The 8,078-nt window shown below is 38.6% G+C and overlaps 1 pseudogene; it reads left to right on the forward strand.

Moving 5' to 3' along the window:
• The first annotated feature begins 886 nt into the window (after positions 1-886).
• LOC109386180 (60S ribosomal protein L17 pseudogene) lies at positions 887-2,062 on the forward strand (annotated as a pseudogene).
• Positions 2,063-8,078: the final 6,016 nt, after the last annotated feature.

The raw sequence follows: 8,078 nt of genomic DNA on the forward strand, positions 1-8,078 counted from the left end.
ATATATTAATTATGAGTCACTGCATAAAGTACAAATTTCACGGCTAGCTTTCCAGTCCACAAATCACTATGTAATTGACAAAATGCACATTGTGGTCAGTGACCAGTCACATCTCTTTTTTTCAAAGTAAGTCAGTGACTGGTTACTGCTCATCTGTTGTTCAGTTCACACAAGGGTAACAAAGTATGAAGTTGTATTGTCTCCTTATCTCCCAGGGATAGAGAGATACTGCCGGAAAAAAAATAATGTTTAAAGCACTATTACTGTTGGATAATGCTCCAGGTCACCCTGATTCTCTTGAATGGAAATGTGAAAATTTACTTTTTACTACCAAACACAATTTAATTAGTCTATCCAATGGACCATGGAGTTACTCATTTCAACCTTTAAAGCCTATTAGATGGACTTTCAGACAGGCTATTGAAGCTACAACTGAGAGAGAGAGAGAGAGAGAGAGAGAGAGAGAGAGAGAGAGAGAGAGAGAGAGAGAGAGAGAGAGAGANGAGAGAGAGAGAGAGAGAGAGAGAGAGAGAGAGAGAGAGAGAGAGAGAGAGAGAGAGAGAGAGAGAGAGAGAGAGAGAGAGAGAGAGAGAGAGAATTTCATGCAATTTCTTTAGCTGAGTTTTGAAAGAAATAAGAAATAAGGCATGCAATTGAAAATATTCAAGCATCCAGCAAGTAGTATGCAACAGCATGTCAGGAACTGTTATTGCACTGTGTAAGTAACTTTACAAGTTTCTAGTTGGAGGTAAATGGATTTATAGAAGGAATAGCTGAGTGTGGGAATGTGGACACACTGCTGCTGTTTGAGAAGCTCTAGATTTGCAGCCAGAGGAACTTAGTGAAAGCAAATGTATGGACATAAATGAAGAAAGTGGTTATGACTTGTGATGAAAAGGGTGAAGATGTCCCAGAGGAAGCCTCACCAGTGAAAAGTTTCACAATAAAGGAACTCTCAGAAATATTTCATGACTTTGAAAACACAAAGGACAAAATGTTGGAAGCCAATCCAAACTTAGAAAGGTATGTGATCTTTCACTAAGGGATATAAATAATGTTCTCTCCATGTCATCAATTTTACAATGAGAAGAAAGACGTAAGTACTGCTCAAACTCCTCTTCATAAATTTTCTTAATTGGGGTAAAATATACATAACATTAAATTTACCATTTTAATTGTACGGTTAAGTATCATTAAGTACATTCACATTGTTTTGCAATCATCACCACCATCCATCTCCTGAACCTTTTCATCATCCCACTCTGAAATTCTGTATCCATTAAACTAGAACACTCCATCCCTCCTCCCCCTAATCCCTTTAACCACTGTTCTACTTTTTGCCTCTATGAATTTGACCATTCTAAGTAACTCATATAAGTGCATTCATACAATATTTGTCCTTTTGTGTCTGGTTTATTTCACTTCATATAATGTCTTTATAAGATTCATCCATGTTGTAGCATGCATCAGAACTTACTTCCTTTTTGTTCTTCCCATAAGCAGCCTGAGGTGACCTCTGAAAATGGTTCGTTATTCACCTGACCCAGAGAACTACACAAAATCATGTAAATTGAGGGGTTCAAATCTACATGTTTATTTCAAGAACACTTGTGAAACTGCCCAGGCAATCAAGGGTGTACATATCTGAAAAGCTACCAAGCATCTAAAGGATGTCACGTTACAGAAGCATTGTGTACCATTCTGTCGTTACAATGGTGTAGTTGGGAGGTGTGCCCAGGCCAAACAGTGGGATTGGATGCAGGGTCCATGGCCCAAAAAGAGCGCAGAATTTTTACCGCACAAGCTTAAAAATGCAGAGAGTAATGCTGAACTTAAGGGTTTAAATGTAGACTCTCTGGTCATTGAACACAGCCAGGTGAACAAAGCTCCTAAGATGCGGCACAGAACTAATGGAGCTCACAGGCAGATTAACCCAGACATGAGCTCTCCCTGCCACATTGAGATGATCCTAATGGAAAAAGAACAGATTGTTCCTGAACCAGAAGAAGAGGTTGCACAGAAGAAAACGATCTCCCAGAAGAAACTGAAGAAACAAAAACTTATGGCCTGGAATCAAATAATAAAATTTTTTTAAAAAAAGAGCTTCCTTTTTAAGGCTGAATAATATTCCATTGTATGTATATACTATATTTTGTTTATCCCATTTGGGTCGTTTCCACCTTTTGGCTATTATGAATAATACTTCTATAAATATTGGTATGCAAATATCTGTTCAGGTTTCTGCTTTTAATTCTTTTTGGAATATACCTAAAAGTACAAGTGAAATTGTTGAGTTATAGGATAATTCTGTTTAATTTTTTGAGGAACTGCCATACAGTCTTCCACAGTGGCTGCACCATTTTATATGTCACCAGCAATGCACAAGTGGTCCAGTTTCTCCACATCCTTAACAACACTTGTTCTTTTCTTTTCTTTTTTTCTAAAGATTTTTATTGGGGAATTGGGGGGATGGGAACAATGCTGGGGAATTGGGGAAGGGGAACAGACAAGTTGCTGTCATTTTTGTTCTTCAGTCTAGTTGTGGAGGATGTTGCTTCACTGGCCCAAGTTGGTGGGATCCGAACCAGGGCCCTCTGGCGTCCCAAGCCAGTTCTTAACCATCGCGCCACTCGGCCAGCCCTCTTTACTTTTTTATTAATAATAGTCATTGTACAAATTATTATCATCAGACTAAACATGGTCCCTTCTTATTAATGGTATTTATTTAATATAATATAATGAATGATTGTGAAAACACCACACAATCCAAGAACTATAATTTTTTAAAAAGATTTTATTGGGGGAGCCGGCCGAGTGGCGCATTGGTTAGGAGCTGGCTTGGGATGCCAGCTCTGAGCAGCAGGGCCCCGGTTCGGATCCCACATGAGGGCCAGTGACACTGCCCTCTAGAGCTAAGATGGTGAGCAGCAGCTCGACCTAGAACTGGGCTGCCAGGAGTCTCTGGCGATGGCGTAGGCTGCAGCCCCTGCTGCAGTGGGCTGCCATAAACTACCGTGTGTGGCCAGCAGCCAGTGTGAGTGGCCGGCAGCCGGTGTGAGCTGCCGTCCAGAGGCTAGCGACGATCTGCCTCACCCGGGAAGAGAGCAATGATAATACCAACATGGGCCAGTGAAGTGACATCCTGCACAACTACACTGAAGAACAAAAGGACAGCAAATTGTCTGTTCCTCTCCCCCAATTCCCCAATAAAAGCTTTAAAAAAAAAGATTTTATTGGGGAATTGGAAAAGGGGAACAGCCAAGTTGTTGTCCTTCAGTCTTAGTTGTGGATGGTGCACCTAGCTCAGCTCCAAGTCCAGTCGCCATCCGGCTGCCCCTCCGCAGCTCAGGGCAGCTCAGCTCAAGGTGCCTGTTCAATCTTAGTTGCGAGTGGGCGTAGCCCACCGTCCCATGCAGGAGTCAAACCAGAAACCTAAGAGCATATGCTCTAACCACTGAGCAATCCTGCCACCAATTGGCAGCTCAGCTAGGGTACAGCTCACTGACCCATGTGGGAATCGAACCTGTGACCCTGTTACTCAGAGTTTGCACTCTTAACCAACTGAGCCACTCGGCTAGCCCTAGTATATTTTTAAATTGCTTAAATTTACCTACTGTACTTCTCGTATCCCATCCTTCACCTTCCCTACAGAAGTAACCATTGTGAGAAATTCTGTTATTATTTCTTGCTTTTGTCTTTTTTAGTTTTATCACATATACATGTATGCCTAAACAACACGCTGGTCAAGTTGCTTGTTACTGAACTTCATAAATAGGGTATCATACTGTGTGCATTCTGCTGAGACTGCTTTATTTAGGATAATTCTATGGAGTTGCGTGTAGCTGTGGTTCTTTCCTTTTAACTTTTGCATAGTATTTTACTGTGTGACTATGTCACAATTTATTTTTCCATTACCTTATCAATGAACATTCTGGAGATTTCCATATGTTCTTACTCTTACAAATTATCTGCTGTGGATACCCTATACAAGCCTTCTGGTACCCAGATTCTAGAGCATCTCACAGGCTCATTCCCAGAAGTGAAGTCAGTGAATAAAGTAACACAGAAACAATCATCCTTATAGGATAATGTCAAATTCTTTTCCAAGGTGATTTTGACAATTTATACTCCCAAAAGAAATGCAAAAGAAATTCTGCAATTTATATCCTCTTCAACACAAGGTATTATCAGACTTAAAATTTTCAATCAAATACATTTAAAATGGTATTTCAGTGTAGTCTTCATAAAACTTCTCATTGCTAATCTAGTTAAGTATCTCTTCAGGTGTTTAGTACCTATATTTGTTTCTGTTCTTTAAATTGTCTTCTCTATTGGGCCTTTTTCTATTAAATTGTTGTCTTTTACTCTTAATCTATGGGAGATCATTATATATGCATGCGGCTAGTCTTTGTTGGCTATATGTAATGCCAATCTCTTTTCTCAGTTTGTACCTGTCTGTCAGTTTTTTTCTCAGATGTCCACTGATGAACATATCTTTTTAATGCTTTTTGTATCTGGTTTTAAAAAAAGCAGAAAAAAAAGCTCTCTTTTACCTTAACCCAGAAGGAATTTTTAAGAGTTATAGTTCTAATTTTTTGTTACTGTTAATATAGAAATGCAATAAACTTTTTAATATTGATCTTAAAAAAAATAGTCATCCTGAAGTGGTATTTCATTGTGTTCTGATTTGCATTTCCATAATGATTAGTGATGTTGAGGATCTTTTCATGTACCTTTTGGTGATCTGTATATCTTATTTTAAGAAATGTCTACTCAATTTATATTTTCTATAAAGAAATAAATCATAATTCTCAGTATTCCTAATGTTTTAAATTACAGAATATTAAATAAATATTTATTTTGCAAGGTTTTTTTCCATTTCCCTATACATTTATAACCAACAATAAGAGAGCTGTTAATGTTTGACAGTAAATTTTAATGGTCCTTCATGAAACAATCGTAATTTTCCCCATTTATTATAAAGAATGCCTTGCATGGTTTCAGCTTGCAGAGCCATTTTATGGTCCCCTACTACCATGCAAAGCAAGGATTTCCCTTAGAGTGTTAGATTAGTGATAAAGTATATGAAAATAATGCAGGATGAGGGAATCGAGAGTGATGGACTGTGATGGGAGAATGGGCTATTTATCTCAGTTGTCAGGAAATGCCACTCTAGGAAAGTGATATTTGAATAGATAGAGTGAGGAAGCCAGCCATATCCTTGCCTATGGGAAGAGCTTTCCAGGCTTTGAGAATAGCAAGAGCAAAGGCCCTCAGATGGGAGCCTGCTAGGCCTGTTTAGAAATAGTGAAAATGTCAGTGTGGCTAGAGCACACTGAGGGAGGGGGAAAGTGGTAGCAAATAAGGATGGAATGGTAGACAGGGGCCAGATCATGTAAGGCCTTGTTGGCCATGACATGCAATTTGGATTTTATTTGTAAGTGATGGGAAGCCACTGGAGGACTGAGAGTGATGTCATGTTAGTTAGGGCTTCTGATTGGTTAGGGATGACTTCCTCTAGGGAGAGAAAGGGAGAAAGTGAGGATACTGACAATTAACTTCATCTACTTCATAATTTGTCTACTGCCCAGTATTGGCTTGAGAATGAAAAGAGAATAAAAGACTCGGACCTATTCATAGTTTTACTGAGTGTACTCTATGTACTAAGGAGGCCCCTCAACTCTTTCAGTCTCACTAAGTGACTCCTGGAATTTTCCCAAAAGACTTCCAGTACAAGACACTTCTCACTCAGACATGGAAGATTGAGGATGCTTAATCAGGGGAGCTATGAGTGGACATCAGTGCTCCCAAATTTCCAGAGAAGCAGTAGCCAGATTTCCCCATACACCAAGCCAGGTTCACAAACTCACAATCCCATGGGTCAGGCAGGGAGTACAAATCAGTGAAGCTCACCCAGGGAGACTGCTGAGATGGCAAGCTTGTGCCCTTACCCATAGAGGATAGCCACTAGCAACTCCTTCTAGCTATCACCATGAAGAAATGTTACCCTGGGAAATCAGATCTTAAAGAGAAGCAGGAAATTCACACATTATAATCCTGGTTTTTGAGTAATCTAAAATATTTAACACATCGTGTAGGCTACATATAATTGTGTCTGTGACCCTTATGTTGTTATTTCTGATTGTAAAGGGACTTGCCCCTCAAACACCCCTGAACCATTTCCTAAAAATATTCATGCAGAGAATCAGATGGTTGTCTTTTTCTAACCCATGTGTCTTCCAGAAGGGAATTACAATTACCCTTCAATTAATTAAAAATCTCAGTTTTTTGAAACTTTTTAGTGACCTTTTCATTCCAATTTAATGCACCTTGACTACTTAAAAAATCCCTTTTAAAACTCTTGGATTTGGCAGAAAACTCTAGACTGGGCAGACATTGTTATTTAGCATCTAAGCATCCATTGTTTTCTCAACACACTACAAACCCTTAAAAGATATGGTATCTTCATTAAGCAACTTGACACAAAAAGTAAGAAATGTCATCAATATCATTGATTTACGAGGCAGGAATTCACACAAAAAACTTGTGTTTGCTGGATTTTTATTGTAGAGAACCAAGAAGAGCAAAGCAAATATAGAGAGCATTTTGATTAAGGGTTAAGTAAATTTTTTTTCTTTTGAAGTTTCCAAGAAAAATCTATTGAAATGTTTGTAATACTTAAAAATTGTATACATAAAGTATTTTTGCACTCCTAGAAAAGCTCCATAATTACCCAGTGTTTCAGTTTCACTTTCCTGATTCTCATTTGTTTCAAAGAAAAGTTTAAATGGAATTTTGTAATTTGAGATTATGTTATGAGAGCAGAGAAAATTATATCAATCTTTCAGGGTTGGCCTTTTTAAAGATTTTTTTTAACTTATGAAAACAATTCAGTCCGTTATTTACCTTGAAAACAAAAAGTTTCATATCTTAAAAAGTCCCCATGATTGTTACTCTTTCTTCTAAACTCAAAAAATGCTGAAGATCTTTCTTATAGTACCTTAAACCACAGTGTCTGCTTCTCAGCATTAAGTTAGATGGAAATCTGCAGTGTGTATTTCTCCTAGAATCTTCATTTGATGTAGCTAATTTGTCTCAAATTATTTAATATCACTTCTAAGAATATCTGCATCTCATCTGCTTAGTTGGCTTCTGTAGCAACAGTAGCTTCAGAGCTTCAATAAATGTTGGCATAGCTCAAGCTAATGGAAAATGGAACACATCCCCAGCCTCAGAAATTGGGCAGCCCGGCTCCTCTTACAGGGATAGACTAAGAGGCCAATTTCTCACTTCTTCAGAGTATCACCAGGAAAGGACAATCTTTCTATGTTTATTTTAGGGACACGTGAGGATTTACAGGGACCCAGGGATGATCCAATTCAATTTAGCGAAGGACTGATCCTCCCCATATCCCATTTCTGAGATGTTTGCTCTGACAACAGGTGGGGTTAAGATCCCTCCCAAACCTAGGAGGCTACAACTCCACCTTTAAAGCCCTCACAGCTCCGATTGTATTTAGTCAATGAATGAGCATTGTAAGATGTCAGTACATATGGTACATGGCTCTGGAATCCAAAGAATATTTTGTACGTCCACAGAATTTCATTAATGGGGTAAAGAGAAAAGTGGCCATCTTTTGCCACAACCCTCACAGAACAAATAATGGTGCCAATATATGGCACATTTCTCTAAAACAGAACTCAAAGATTTTTGAGTACGGGTGGATTTGGTTTTTGATTTTGTTATTCTTTCCTTTGTAGAACAGTGTCCTATGAAATAGGAAGTGACAAATACCAACCTGATATTGCAGAAGAAATCAAGATAAGAGGGGTGAGTGTGTATGGGGGGAGGTGAGTCTCTACAATGTCTGAATGAATTAATGCAGAACATTGCTCACAAATGTAAGGAACCAGATCATGAGGCAGAAAAGAAATTCTCCTTAGAGTTTTTGTTAGGAGACTTTCTGATGGAGAGTGAACACTTGCATGCTTTGCCAAAGGTCAGGCCAACTGTGAGAGTTTCCTATTGCTGCCACAAGAAATTACCACAAATCTAGTGGTCCGAAACAGTACTAATTT

The sequence above is a fragment of the Hipposideros armiger genome, unplaced genomic scaffold (assembly GCF_001890085.2).
Source record: "Hipposideros armiger isolate ML-2016 unplaced genomic scaffold, ASM189008v1 scaffold_7, whole genome shotgun sequence".
NCBI lineage: Eukaryota > Metazoa > Chordata > Mammalia > Chiroptera > Hipposideridae > Hipposideros > Hipposideros armiger.